We start from the raw sequence: 16410 nt of genomic DNA, 5'->3' as shown, positions 1-16410 counted from the left end.
TATTAGAAAAGATGGGAGCGCGATGAGTGGTCAGTAAACAGGCTGTAAAAGAGGCTTAGAAGATTTGTTGTGGAAGAGGCGCCAATTAACAAATTCCTGTATACTCACATTTCACCATTGAATCTACATAAACTGGTAATAACATGCGCGCTTTTGATGAGTTTCCTCTTAATTTCAAAAGTGGTATTACGATCTTTTATTGATGTAAAGCGTTTGTTTTGCCGATCTCACGACATCAAGACATAATGCTGATATGATTATTATCAAAGCACCATTCGCCTCAATTTCTCGCACGGATTCACATGTACCTGCCTCCTCCGGCTGGGTGCATCATAAATCCATTGATGCTTAATATTATACCGGTTATGGGGCCGACGATGTCCAACAAGTTGTGATATTGTTGTTAATCATTATTATTATTAATCATTATTATTATTAAAGAAGACTCAAGAGTCAACTTCAAGAGCTTGCAGACCTTCTATATGCTATAGTACGTTTGTCGTAAACTACATGCGATAATATGATTTCATATGAGCATATTATTTTGAACTCCGTTAATGACTTGGATCATCTTTCTTTTTATGCTTATCATTCTTTTGTTTACAAAAAATATTGGATCATGGCATGTAATGATATCAGTCGCTATAAAAGTTGAGTCGAATGTACTGCCCTTTTTAATCCAATTAATGATCATCGACCATACTTTATAATATCCTCACCAATGTCTGTTTCACACTCCAAGTAAATAAAACTGAAAGGATCTCGTTCATCAAGACTATTCCCCTTCGCAATTCACATTATTCAGTCTCTTTTAACTCTGGACTGCAACTGAATGTGATTATATAGTATAGGTGCTTGATTGCAATTGTTCCAAACACTTAATACCCTACATTCTACAACATATGAAAAATGAAAATCGTGCAGACAGCGCATGCTCATTTGCTGAATTGTTATTCAATTTAGGGCTTTAGGGGAAGGCGGCTGGAAAGACTTGGACCCTTTCTCGATTGTCCTTTGCTTACATGTACTGCTAACTCCTACTGTTGTACATATTCTGGGTTTACACTGCAGCCCACCTGTGCGGATGTTATGTTTTGCGTCCGTATGATCTAGTAAAGGTTATAATAAAGGGTCTAGTATAGGGACTATGATCTAGTAAAGGGTATAATAAAGGGTCTAGTATAGGGACTATGATCTAGTAAAGGGTATAATAAAGGGTCTAGTATAGGGACTATGATCTAGTAAAGGGTATAATAAAGGGTCTAGTATAGGGACTATGATCTAGTAAAGGGTATAATAAAGGGTCTAGTATAGGGACTATGATCTAGTAAAGGGTATAATAAAGGGTCTAGTATAGGGACTATGATCTAGTAAAGGGTATAATAAAGGGTCTAGTATAGGGACTATGATCTAGTAAAGGGTATAATAAAGGGTCTAGTATAGGGACTAATTGTCTTCCTACCTCGTACCAGGAGAGGGGAGGGTATTTTCCATAGGTTGCTGTCCCGCTACTTTCTTTTGTTTAGCAGTGATCATGCAATTTCAAGTTTTGGTCTAAGACTGAGCCGTAAGCTATGTGTTTGATCTTTGAAAATATAAATTTTCAATACATACCGTATATTTAAATAGGATTCATTCATAATGATGTGTAGCTATATTCTTCGATGATGATAAATTTAGCGCCTGATTTCTCATGATGAACTTATTAAATAACTCTTTGCTAGTTACACCAGTAAACGATCCCGCCTATTTCTGTTCTTAGACCATGTTCATTTTTTGTTCCAATAATAATAATATACCTAAGTCAAGTGTCGCGCACTCCGTGATGATTGGTGTTCGTAGTTTAGAATCTAAATTATAAACTTTAGATAATGCAGCCTCTGCAGTCCACTGAGTGATATTGATATATTGTGAGAACTATGCAGTAGGCATTATCATTTTGCAGTGTGCACCGTGCTCAAAATATCGGTATCATTTATAGCGACTAATCTGCTTATATTGAACAAATAGTCCCCAATAAAGGCTTGTTCTAGGTAATCATATTTTTCGCTTTATCTCGACTGGAAGTGTCTCGACAGAGCACCAACATTGTTCCCCGGCAGTCTTTGTTTGTCAAACAATATCCGGTCCGTAATCTGACCGATGAAGTGGAACCGTTGCACAGTCAGCGAGGCAGTGGACGTGGTGCATGGGAAGCCGTGCAAGTCTTTGTCTTTATCGGTCTGTGCAGATATTTCACAGGTTATAAGCGGCAAATTCAGGAGATTAGATTCGGCTTGGTTTATTACACCGTCATTAACTATTAGTATTACTAATAATCTATTAGTATTACTAATAATTAACTATTAATATTACTATAAGTCGGGATAATAACAGATTATATGCCATTATTATAAGCCGTACACCATTTACTTTGAGCTTCATACGTCCGTGTCCCTTGATATTGGTTTTTATAACTCAATTTAATTTTCAGTCGTTTTAGTTTTGTGTTTTTAGGAGACAGATTATTAAACATTGTATGGGCAATGTACTGCAAGCTTCAATGTTCAACGTGATGTTACTTACATAAAGCTAAGGAAACAACAAAAGCATCTTAACTAATTGTTATTGTAGCTTCTCGTACGTGTGCCGTAAGGGGCACCCACCAGGTAGCCTGCATCAAAATTCGAAATGTCTCCATAATTTAAAATCAGAAGGCCACTTTACTAATACGAGTAAATAATATATCTCAATAATTTTGGAGCCTTGCTACGCATATGCAATTAAGCATCAGCATGAAAATGAAATTGCAAGACTGTCCGATCGTGAGACGTGATTGTCCTATGGATATGGATTTTATCTTGCGAGTATTTTGCTTTAGGAATTTTGTCTGAGTACACAGCTTCTAAGTGCATATTTATCGTAGATTCATGAAGTGTGAAGTCGATTTTAATCGGTTGAATAATCTAGCTTTCAACATTGGTTCCCACTGTCCTTTGTATGTCGGCTGAAGCGCCCTGTCCCAGGTTTATTCTGGTTAAACTCGTCTGTACAGGACCCTTAGACCCCCCTGGCTACGACGTGCCAGGACCCTTATATTAGACGAAACCTTGAATAAACCTTACTTATTAACACCCCTTTATTATTATACTTATAGACCCTTAGCGTTGTAACATTTTCAATTATATTTTCCTGTCTTGAACATTGTGGCGAGTTTGTCCTTAGCCGCGCCTTGTCAATTATCATATCATTATTGCTATCTAACATAACCTGGTAAAGTTGAAATTGAAGCTATACAAGCTTTTTTCCCCTAGACAGAGACTAACAGCAATTATCTTTTAGAATAATGAATAAACACCTGGTGTGGAGACCAGAGGCGTTTTTGACATTTGTATGTTAATGTCAATGAGCTCGGTTATGAGACGAATTCTGTAAGAAGAGCTGTTACCACAGGGTCGTTACCATAAACCCTTTATCCTTTTTCAGTCGTTTACTTCCCTAGTTTGTTACTTTTCCAATGGTCATGGCTGTTTTGAAATTAAGTAAGACATCCTGAACTCAGTGCGCAGTACTGCTTTGAATTTTGATATCATTTATTCTATATATAGAATAAATGATATACTAAATTTATATATCAATTTAGTTTGTTGTATATGATATATCCTACTAGAAACCCGCTAATCGAAAGCTTTGTTCGAGGAAATTTAAAAAATCAGGTTTGTTTTAATTTCTCTTCATCATCTAGCTCTGTACTGTAGAAAGTATGGATTTTATTTGAGAATGACAACAACGTTGTAAGTATTCGGATTCCCTATAAAAATACTTTAAATACTTTTAAAAAATAGGGAATATAAACGATACTTTTTACCGCATCAAAAAATATCAATCACAACCAAAGTTTTAAGTTATGAATGTGAGCGTAACGGTAAATCAAAATGTGAGCGTAAATGTGAGCGAAAATGTGAGCGTAATTCATAATTGTGAGCTAGTCATGACGTATCATAACATAAAAACGGGCGTTGCTAATCTGTGCTTGCTCGCGCACGTGCAATCTCTTGCTGTTGCTAAGCAAGTAAGCAACGGCACAGTTAACCTTTGATAAAAGAACGCAATTATTCTAACGTTTATTTGACCTCACTTCCGACGTTAATTATAAAAATCTAAAACCTAAATCAAAATTCTAAGAATGCTATAACGGGAGCATTTCCTTTTTCTACAACCTTGCTAAGAATGTTTTTTAGAATATATATTCGCATTTATCCACACTATATTTACATTACACGTACAACGTGATATCGTTATCAGTGCAGTGTGTACAACACCAACTACACCGATCAATTGCCAATCTGCGAAACATTTAATTATTATTATCACTTCGAGATGGCCAGGCCTACTCTCATGCTGTCTATATGTGATGATTAATTCTGAAAAACTACATTGTGCTGTATATGAGTGGTGATTTCGCTCTGAGAATCAGGGTCAGTAGCTCAATTGGTAGAGCAAGAGACGCGAAATCTCGAGGTTCTGGGATCATTCCCCAGTTGTCCCTAGTTTTTCAGAATTAATCATCACATATAGACAGCATGAGAGTAGGCCTGGCCATCTCGAAGTGACTTGCTAAGAATCGCGAGTTTTCAACTCCAGTTACGAGCTGAAATTGGTCAGAATGAAGGGTCGGTTTTTGGTAAATTGTCAAAGTTTTTACGATGTCCCAGTTGCCGGGGAGATTTCGTCAAGTTTGAAATATAAAATAGATAAAATCTCGTGAGAAATGTACTCCTTAATCGTATTGTGTCTACTGTCTCAATCACAAGCAGCAGATCTCCCATGGGAACTGGGAAGGCGCGCCAGAGTCTGATCATTAAACGTTGTCTGAGGCATTAAACGTTGTCTGAGGAAATATGATAACGTTTTCAGGAAGTTCGGTATTCTAGATGACCGTAACATTATTAAAGAACTCCCCTGATATCTTTTGATTTATTGAAACACGGGTACTAACTCTTCTAAACTGAACAAATTCTGAATCTTAGGTGAATAAGTGTACAACGTGCTAAACCGAAGTTCAGACTGACCAGTGAAAATGGGCGAGCGTACCAAGTGTCATTTTAATTAGAAGTTTTAGTCAGTGATTTATTATTGAAGCTTGTAATTACAATATCTAATGCTCCTATAAATAGTTTAATTAATTGTTTGTCCCGTTATTCTTTTTCCTTCCTCTTTTCCTTGTCATCCCCTTTAGTTTTAAGATTCTTGCTATAAATGGCTACAGCTAACACTATTAATGCTAAGTACCAAACAACAAGTGGGAGGTGGATCGTTGGTACCATTAAATCGATTTAACACCGCAATTCCAGTCGCAAGCCTGGGACCACTACTAGCATAGTCACAACATCTACAAAGCTGCCATATAGCCTGACTGACAATTTTCTCGACTGACTGACAATGTTTCTTCTTTTTCCCCATTTAGAATACAAAGATTAGTACATTTTAGCTTATGATTAATATTATATTTTTACCTATAGTTTACTTAGATCAGCATGTTCCGCTGTGGTTCACGTACTGTAGTGCGACACGTACTCTAGAGCGACACGTACACTAGTGCGAAACCTCCAAGATCGACAGTGTCGCAGTAGAGTACGCTACCTGGATCGTAGTGCGACACGTACCCTAGTGCGACAGAGAATTTTCAAGGCCGACACTGTCGCACTACAGTGCGCTACCTGGACTGTAGTGCGACACGAACTAAAGTGCGACAAAACACTTTACACATTCAATAAAAATTTTACTTTCCATTTTTAATGACAAGAGTGTAGTCGTGTATGGGTAATGGGGTTAAATAGAAAATCAAAGATTGCAATCACAATATTCAATTCAAAATCATTGTTCCAACACACTTCAACTAATCCATTCTGTCATAATCATCGTAGCTATCAATCACAGCGTTCAAGCGACGGTCGTAATCAGTGCACTTCTCCAGTCGGCGAGGAGGTAGTTGTCTGAGCATCTTCATTCTTCTGGTTGATCTTCCATTGGGTTAGATCCTGCTCCTTCTTCAGGAAGTCGATAAATCGCCAGATAGTAGGGTTAGTGCAGCCCATCAAGGGGGAGAGGAGGTTTGTGTTCCGACCCAGGTACGTTCGTAGTAGTCACTAGGCAGCAAAGGAATCCATCTCCGAGGGAAGGGTTGCTTTCAGCTGCGTCCAGGTCACAGTAGTGTTGTTCGTCAGACTGAGACGTCCGGAGCAAGTCTTCTCAGTGCATCGCCAGTAGGTCTTGTCGTCGCGATTCTTATCCAGGCAGTAGCGGTATCCGTCGTGGATAACGTTTCTTGAACCAGTAGTGCGTCCAGGAATGAAGGTGATTGAAGAAGACATGTTGATGTTTTTCGATGCTTTGGTAGAATCAATGTATCATCGTGACCTTATTTATGGCCCAAGCATATGAACTTGTTATCCCAATCGGAGATATACCTTCATACGATGCGTGTGATAGGAATGAGGATCATATGCTGCTTAAGAGTTACCCAGTGGATCACACACTGCATACGTGGCTTGAACTGACCCGAAGGAATTATGATCAGTGGATAACTTCAAAACACGTGATGTGAACCGACGAATCGTATTCGCAAGATCACTTCGAAATAAGTGACGTGAACCGACCCGACGAATCACTTAATGGTCCATAAGAAGGATAGGATGTGACCTGAACTTGGAAATAAGTCAGGATATTTTGTCGCACTAGGGTACGCTACCTGGATCGTAGTGCGACACGTACTGTAGTGCGACAGAGGGTGTTTTTGTCGGACTTCGCACTAGAGTACGTGTCGCACTAGAGTACGTGTCGCACTACAGTACGATTACCTTCCGCTGTTTATACCAAAATAACTGCAGTTCGTACAGTTACTATTAGCAATAAAATCTATTTCAGTAAAATTTCCACTGTTTAGCTCTACCTTTAATCGTTAATAAACAATGTTTTTGTCTCTTATAACCTCATTCGGTTAAAGACACCGCTCTTTGCTTGTTTTCGTTGTATTTGACGCCATAAAATATTCGTAGATCAATATCGAATCTTAGGGAAGCACTATATCATGATTTCTGTTTCAAAGATTATGAACAGTCTCACGTTTCATCGGTCGTTACTCGTTTGCTCCTCGAATATAATTTTGTTAAACGATGTCATAACGTTAGTGTATAGAATCTCTCCAGGAGATCAACTTGAACGAAAAATCGTTAATAAAAAACGACTTAGTTTACTGAACTGACACTTTACTTTGTTCATTATTGCTGTTTATCTTTCTAAGAACACGATGAAACATTTTGATTTTCTAACAATCTCATCCATATCATCGAAAAGAAATATCATGGCATGACTCTCGAGAAGAGAAAAATAAGCTACTACTGTTTGTTTCCAATTCATCGCGAGTCCACACTCACAGTCCACATCCTGGCCCCATGATTTTTAGGACTTGTTTTAATTCCAAATTAAAAGCTCGGATAAAACAGAGTTAAACTTTCAGATCATTTAAGTTCTTAGCACATATAAGTGAAAGGAGCTTTTATCTGACACTGAGATCAAATATTTCAGATACTTAATCATTAGATTCATTTACCACACTAATTTATCACCGTCATTTACCATATTTTATTATTGGATAAGGTTGATATTTTTGGTAGTGAACAGTGCAGTGCATTTGTATGTTGTAGTGTTATTATTTATGACATTTTTACTTACAAATTAGCCCGAATTGTTTACTTCATAAACTATAGAAATCATTAATTGACACCGATCGAAGAGAACCGGCCTTTGGAGAGTCTTAATGAAAACGTTAATTAAGTGAGTATTTGTAGCAAAACGGCGTGTAAAATAAATCCTTGTACAGGCAGGTAGTGTGAAATTAAAAGGGACTTATATTAGTATTACACGTATACAAGGTACCTAAGCCGCGGGAGGACATTTGCATCTATGAATACCCTTCGTGTTATTATTAAAATTATACTGCATAAATATTCAGTATTGTGGGTAACGCACAGCGCATATCTTATCTCTATTGCGCTCAAATGCAAATGCACTTCTGACCTTATCTCTGTGGTTAACTAACCCCGGTTCTTAAAACTAAAAGTTGTCGTATTTTGATAATTTCGGACTTAAAAGATTTGACCGCGATACAAAGATCAGAAAATGTATTTCAATTCACTCGTTATAGGTATAGGAAGCTTTCCTTATTATTTGTCAACTGTCAAGATGTATTTAACAGATTGAACAGATTTTAAAGGTACATATTGAGCCTTAAATGTATATATTGAGCTTGCAGAAGGTATGAATTTCAGATTTATTTTTCGTCCTCAGACTGTTACAGAGCAACATACTCTGCCCACATACAAACATTTCCTTGGGTAATACTAATATCGTGTATCATACCGACTCGTCGCTATCCTTAGCATTCATCATTAAAAAATGGCGCACACGTGTGTATCAAGTCGGTACGTACCGACTGTTTAATTTAAGAGGCGTAATGAATATATCACGATTTAATTATCATATTTAGTGAATATAAAATGTATCATAATACTTGTCTCGTCAGTACATTTGCATTTGTTATGTTGACTGGTGTTAAAATATATCTTGTTAGTGTTAAAGAATAGTGAGGAACAGCCGAGTTTTTATTTAATCAACTGCTTTACATATTTTGCATCTTACCACTGATCGATACCTGGCTTTACCTCTTCTCACGCCTTCTGTATCAGGCATCAGCCAATAATTCAATTTTCAACTTAAGAAGTAACCGTTCTAGTACCTTATCATTTACAATGATAAAAATGTACCGTTGGATATGGATCCATCTTTATGAGTTAAGTCCAACCTGTAGCGATTCAATTTTTCCTAATCCGGCTCATGCAACAATCCGTTGACGTGTTTTAACACCTTCCTCAAAATTCAAAAGCTGGAGTTTATTAACCCAATCAAGTGATAGCTACATCTTGGTTGGTATTTGTTGTGGTATTTGAAAGTTTTGGTACTGTAATTAGTTCAGTAATGTTGGTGACAAGCCCTTACGTCAAATAAAATTGTCTCGGTCTTGAATGGTCAAATCTTTTTTATTTAAACCAATATCAAAATTCATTATTCTCCAGCATTTGTCACCACTTCAAGCCTTTACCGATTCAAATTTTTCTGTAGAGATCCATTCCCGTATTTGCTGCATAATTTATCGAATATTGTAATGCAATTATTTAATTGTGCCATAAAGATAATTGGTTTAAAGGTGGGTCAAAAGTCAAATCGGTTCCATTCATTTTTGATGATTGTTGATATCGGATGAAATATTTCATTTTCTATATATCGACTGAATTTTCGCTTTTGATTTGTCGTCTGTTGCAAAGTACAGTCACTGTCAAACCTCGATATACCGGGTACATCGATGTACCGGACCATTTCTTTTCTCCCAAACTTGTAGTTAATTAAATAATTAGCGTGACTACAGATACTGAGAATTGAGATCATGTGAACCTCTATATCGGGTACCGTGCACGGGATGAAGCTAGTAGACTGTGTATTTTGAGCGCTACTTTGTGTGGTAAAAACTTGGAACAAAGTCATGAGCTAACTTTAGGCTGACGTGAAATATTTTAAGATAGCCTTATCGCCAGAATAATGAGCGTGATATCGGGAAATTGACGCTTGGGGGCATGTTAATTCGAGTCACGAGAATATCATTATCAGCCAAGTATGACACCAGCACAAATAATAAATTATACTTACTTTTTATCACTTTAGGCGACATTCTGGCTATTTAAACATTCTGTCGGTATAAGCAATGTGTCACCTGATTTAGCCTGAAAACACTTGCATACTGTTGTTCTTGTGGAATTCTCGCCTGATTACCATCACATAACTAAATTATAGATTTTAATCAAGTGGAGATAAAATGTTCTATAAATATGATGAAATATTTAGAATATTAGTCACTAGCCTCTTGTTGCTAGTATCTCCCTTGGCAGGTGCCGATACTTTTGTTTTAGTTTGATAAATAATTGAATATAACAGTACTAGTTTTGTGTACTAAATAGTTTGATAAGTCAATAGTTACTGCAGCTGGCAGCTTATTCCGTTCTTTAATCCGTATGGCTCTATGTAATAGAGCCCGTGCAATACTGACCAGATTGCAAATCGTTTAATTTAAATTGTACCGGAATCAGTCAATCACTACCGCACACTCCTATTTTGACGAAGTGACGAAAAGCCGAACGCCTCAGTGTATCTTGTAAATTGAGAGGCGAATAAGTTCACATGATGCCTCAAAGCCAGCGAAGGTTACCAACAAAATCATGCATTGCATTTCGTCAGATCCGGGAAGCCGTACAAGACCACCAGGAGCAAAGAGTGGACTGTAATGTGTGATTGGGAGTAGTAGTTAATGTTCCGGAAATGTTTGCTAATCTGTCGAAGAACTGCAACCAGGTGCAGCTGATGTGCTCGAAGTGATATTTTATGTTGCCTCAAATGTTTTTTAAGTTTTTACCCCAAATTTTCCCCAGGTGTTCTTTGCAATTACTTGCCCATACCATGTTTCTTGTTCTTTGTAAGCGCTGACAACAGTTGTGATTGAACTTGTTTCAATGTTCCTGTTACAGGTTGGGGATAATCAACTTGCTATAGGTTATGGTGCTGAGTGCTCTTGAGTAAGAGGATTATTATTTGCTTCTGAAATTAACTTCCATCGAGAAGAGAATGCAGACGAAGCTAAGGGGTATGTCTTACTCTTATAACAGGAAAATTGAGATGATCTAAGGACAATTTGTCCTGTCTCATTTCGTCTTTTTGGAGACTATCTGTTGTCGGGCCAATGATGAAATAAAAGAGTATTTTTGTTTAAGTTGATAGGTAAACTCTGGACCGCTCTTATCTGTTATTAACGTGTTTCCTTAGGGAATACATTATATAATTGTCGGAACACTTTAGCTCCTATCTTAGGTGTGCCTGGGGACTGCCACAAACGTGACGCTCCTCATTGTGAAGAAACACATTTTTGTGCTGACTCACTGACTGTGTAGATATAGTAAGTTTCAGCTGCTGCGTGGACAGGTGTGTTTGCCAAACCGTTCATGCAGAGAAGACAAATTGAGACAAGGCTAGACATGAGTGAGAATATGTAACCATTCTGACCAGCGTCCTGGTGTGAGTCGTAATTTGAGTGAAATTAGTCAAATCACACGCAAAACCAATGTCCTGATGATATAAGTTTAGATTGTAAAATAATTTAATAAAGTGACTAATCGTATGCTGTATGCGTTTGTTTAATTTAGAATATCGGTCGCCTTGCAGAGCAAAGAAATTATGGAGTCGAAATATTAACTATAGCTCAACTTAGATCATTACATTTAGTTAACAAGGACGCAGAATGAGGTTGTGTACATGTATTAGTTACATTGTGTGGCTCTTTGTAGGATTAATGAATGTTTAATACTTAATTTTGGGTATTAAGTTAGCAACATCATGTACTTACATAATATTACATGTGCATCTGTTTTGTCACATGTTTAGTTTTATAAGCTTGAACTATCTACATTCTGGTGATTTGTTTCGAACACAATCAAAAGTCAGAGTTAGTCATGATTAGATCCAAGTTTATTAGAGGCCGATAGTTTGTTTGATGCAGTCGTTTGTGTAGAGAGTCTTATATATTAGTCTTATATATTAGTTCCTAATTGACTATAGATAGATAGTTATTCTTGGTTATGGACATATTTATGTTGAGGTTTTGATATCACGTACACGATAGCAGCAGCGCCCTAGCTAAATGATTTCATAGAAGAATAAGCAGTAATCTGAGTATGACCACTATGCTGGGAAATGTCACTACACGAAATGGAGAGCTCAATGTAGTGCTGAAGGAGAAGTTCTCAGTGCAATATCTGATTTCCATGAGGCTGTGTAATCTTGTGATGAAGAGATATTATGTAGTCGTCAATCATCGGTATTCGTTAGTTGTTAATCTGATCATTGTTGTAGTTAAGAGAATTCCTTAATTCCTAGCTTCTCGAGCTCACCTTAGCATTTTGATTGTACGTGATTAGCCGTATCGTGCCAACTCTTTGCGGACAATGATATTGATTATAATGGTATAGGATGGTGAAATAGGGTAAGCCAGTTAAATGACGCCGATCAATGACTTACTGGGCGGCGCTCAGCCTGTCATTCCGCTTAATCTTTATTCTATGTTTATGAACATGATAGCCTGAGTTCCCCAGGTAAATCAATGACAAGACAGGGCACAGTCTGTGAGTCTGTACAACTGTAGTGTAATCCTCGATATGTTCTTCTCTTTTATCTTCTTATCCTATAAACGACCAGCCATAATAATAATATGCAGTTATTAGTCGAAATTTGGGCAAGTTTCCATAAACGATATTTTATGATCGGCGCCGATAATCGCTTATTGAGCGCTTTTTCGGCGCTTTAAAAAAAAAAACCCGTGTACAATCGCTTTTTTTACGATTATAAACGGTTCAAAAAAAATCGCTTATAATCGACTATAATTGATGTCATAATTCAAAAAAGCGCTTTTTTGAATTTAAAAGCGCTTATAAGCGCTTTTAAGCGCTTATGAGCGTCGCTGAGTGATTTGAAAGCGGTTTTCCAGTAGGATTGGCGCCAAAAACGGGTGGATAAGCGGTTGGCCGGATAAGCGATTCGTAGGCGCTTTTTAAAACCATTTATAAGCGATTATAAGCGCTTATAATTGGGGTGCAATTTAGCTGTTTGTAAAGCGCAAATAAAGCGCTTATAAGCGCTTTTAAAATTGAGTCAGGAAAACGCTATATTACATCTTATAACCGCTTATAATCGATTATAAGCGTTTTTTTAGAAATCGCTTATTACGGCTAATTCATCGCTATTTCACCGCTTTTACCGCTTTTCCTATCATCCATGGCCAGGTGAGCAGGAATTAAAAAGCGCTTATAAGCGCTTTTTCGATGCTGCCCCTAGCCTGTTCGGAACGGGGTAGTGCCCGGAATTTAAAAGCGCTTATTTAAAGCGATTTCTCAATTCCCCTTAACCTGGTTGGAACTTTCATGTGCTTTTCTGAGCAACCGGGGGTGCACCGGCAGAAAAAGGATTTAAAAGCGCTTATGAGCGCTTTTTAATTCCGGGCACTCCCCCGTTCCGACCAGGTTAGTGGCAGCATTGAAAAAGCGCTTATAAGCGCTTTCTAATTCTTGCCAACCAGGCCATGGGTGCCTGGTTGGCTTTTAAATCCTGATTCTGCCGGTGACCCCAGGTTGCACAGAAAAGCACTTATAACTATTAGCGGGCACACTGATTTCCAGTTCTGACCAGGTTAAGGGGAATTGAGAAATCGCTTATAAGCGCAGCATTAAAAAAGCGCTTATAAGCGCTTTCTAATTCTTGCCAACCAGGCCATGGGTGATAGGAAAAGCGGTAGAAAAGCGATCATAAGCGCTTTTAAATCCTGACTCTGCCGGTGCACCCCAGGTTGCTCAGAAAAGCACATGCAAGTTCCGACCAGGTTAAGGGGAATTGAGAAATCGCTTATAAGCGCTTTTAAATTCCGGGCCATGGGTGCCTGGTTGGCTTTTAAATCCTGATTCTGCCGGTGACCCCAGGTTGCACAGAAAAGCACTTATAACTATTAGCGGGCACACTGATTTCCAGTTCTGACCAGGTTAAGGGGAATTGAGAAATCGCTTATAAGCGCAGCATTAAAAAAGCGCTTATAAGCGCTTTCTAATTCTTGCCAACCAGGCCATGGGTGATAGGAAAAGCGGTAGAAAAGCGATCATAAGCGCTTTTAAATCCTGACTCTGCCGGTGCACCCCAGGTTGCTCAGAAAAGCACATGCAAGTTCCGACCAGGTTAAGGGGAATTGAGAAATCGCTTATAAGCGCTTTTAAATTCCGGGCCATGGGTGCCTGGTTGGCTTTTAAATCCTGATTCTGCCGGTGACCCCAGGTTGCACAGAAAAGCACTTATAACTATTAGCGGGCACACTGATTTCCAGTTCTGACCAGGTTAAGGGGAATTGAGAAATCGCTTATAAGCGCAGCATTAAAAAAGCGCTTATAAGCGCTTTCTAATTCTTGCCAACCAGGCCATGGGTGATAGGAAAAGCGGTAGAAAAGCGATCATAAGCGCTTTTAAATCCTGACTCTGCCGGTGCACCCCAGGTTGCTCAGAAAAGCACATGCAAGTTCCGACCAGGTTAAGGGGAATTGAGAAATCGCTTATAAGCGCTTTTAAATTCCGGGCCATGGGTGCCTGGTTGGCTTTTAAATCCTGATTCTGCCGGTGACCCCAGGTTGCACAGAAAAGCACTTATAACTATTAGCGGGCACACTGATTTCCAGTTCTGACCAGGTTAAGGGGAATTGAGAAATCGCTTATAAGCGCAGCATTAAAAAAGCGCTTATAAGCGCTTTCTAATTCTTGCCAACCAGGCCATGGGTGATAGGAAAAGCGGTAGAAAAGCGATCATAAGCGCTTTTAAATCCTGACTCTGCCGGTGCACCCCAGGTTGCTCAGAAAAGCACATGCAAGTTTCGACCAGGTTAAGGGGAATTGAGAAATCGCTTATAAGCGCTTTTAAATTCCGGGCACTACCCCGTTCCGACCAGGATAGGGGCAGCATCGAAAAAGCGCTTATAAGCGCTTTTTAATTCCTGCTCACCTGGCCATGGATGACAGGAAAAGCGGTAAAAGCGGTGAAATAGCGATGAATTAGCCGTAATAAGCGATTTCTAAAAAAACGCTTATAATCGATTATAAGCGGTTATAAGATGTAATATAGCGTTTTCCTGACCCAATTTTAAAAGCGCTTATAAGCGCTTTATTTGCGCTTTACAAACAGCTAAATTGCACCCCAATTATAAGCGCTTATAATCGCTTATAAATGGTTCAAAAAAGCGCCTACGAATCGCTTATCCGGCCAACCGCTTATCCACCCGTTTTTGGCGCCAATCCTACTGGAAAACCGCTTTCAAATCGCTCAGCGACGCTCATAAGCGCTTAAAAGCGCTTATAAGCGCTTTTAAATAAAAAAAAGCGCTTTTTTGAATTATGACATCAATTATAGTCGATTATAAGCGATTTTTTTGAACCGTTTATAATCGTAAAAGAAGCGATTGTAAACGGTTTTAAAAAAAAAGCGCCGAAAAAGCGCTCAATAAGCGATTATCGGCGCTGATCATAAAATATCGTTTATGGAAACTTGCCGAAATTTGAGCTTCCCATCACGTACGTCGATTGCGCGCGGTGCTGATCAATATTAAAATGCTTATAATTGTGATACTGATAGTCTTTGCAGTGCTTTAATAAAGCCTTTATGTCTTATGTCTTTAGTCGTATGATATACTACTTATTTTTTGTAGGCTAACTTGTTTTTGGTTAACATCGACTCACAGTAGTTGAAAAAGGCGGTAGGTTTGGGATTAAAAGGCTCAACGGTATGTGGTTTTCTTTTCTCGGACATATTTGCAATAGTATGCAAATCAACGGTTTGTGCCTAGCTCGTATTATACCTAAACAACATCCACATCAATTCCTTTATATTCACTTTAGAAACTTAATTAAACAAAGAGGAGAGTTGATTAAATCCGGATAATAGTGAAACCAAAGTTGCCAGGTATGAATGATGAATCAGATTGTGTAGATCATGTTAGTATTATTTTCCTAAGTCTATCTGTCTAGTTGCTGAGTTCACATGTGATTCCTGTCAATTGTTTCTAAGAGTATTACATTCCAACTAATATGCTTTGTAAATGGTTGCTTTGAGTTTCGGTATCTCCTGGTTTCAAAGTGACCCGCCCAAAAGAAGAAAGAGGTGCTTTTGCATTGATCATTCGTATCTGTCCGGTTATCTGAAGCTTCACCGCCTCAACGGGATCACATGCGTTTATTTCAAAATTGTTGTCTGAAGCTTCAACTAAAACTATGTTAGTAAGCAGTGTTGTGTGTGTTCGGTATAGGGACACGTGATAAAGGCACGTATTGGCGAGACCGCGTCAGTAACGTTCTGTTTACGATGCATAGGTTTAGTATGGTGATATATGATGCCATGACCTTAGTTTAACAATGCGTTCTTATTTAAAATATGTATATTTGATATGACTTACTTAGAAATTACCTTATATTCTGCGATATCCAATACGCAGTATAACATACCACAAATCAGATTAATAGAAGGTTTATGCTGAAGGTCTATAGGCAAAAACCTTCTATCAATGGGATTTGTGGGTTGCAAATGTTCAATTTGCTGTGGTTCTGAATGCTGGGAATGGTTAAATAGGGTTGCACATTTTGGTGACACTATAAGAATACCCCTTTCTTTTTCATTTATCGAGTACTTAATACACTGCACATAAGACGGCAAACAGCTTACGATTGTATACATTAAATTGATGTCAATGGTCT

The sequence above is a fragment of the Bolinopsis microptera genome, chromosome 2 (genome assembly GCF_026151205.1).
Source record: "Bolinopsis microptera isolate Bmic1 chromosome 2, MBARI_Bmic_1.0, whole genome shotgun sequence".
In the NCBI taxonomy this organism is placed as follows: Eukaryota; Metazoa; Ctenophora; class Tentaculata; order Lobata; family Bolinopsidae; genus Bolinopsis; species Bolinopsis microptera.
Note: the sequence above shows the minus strand (reverse complement) of the source record.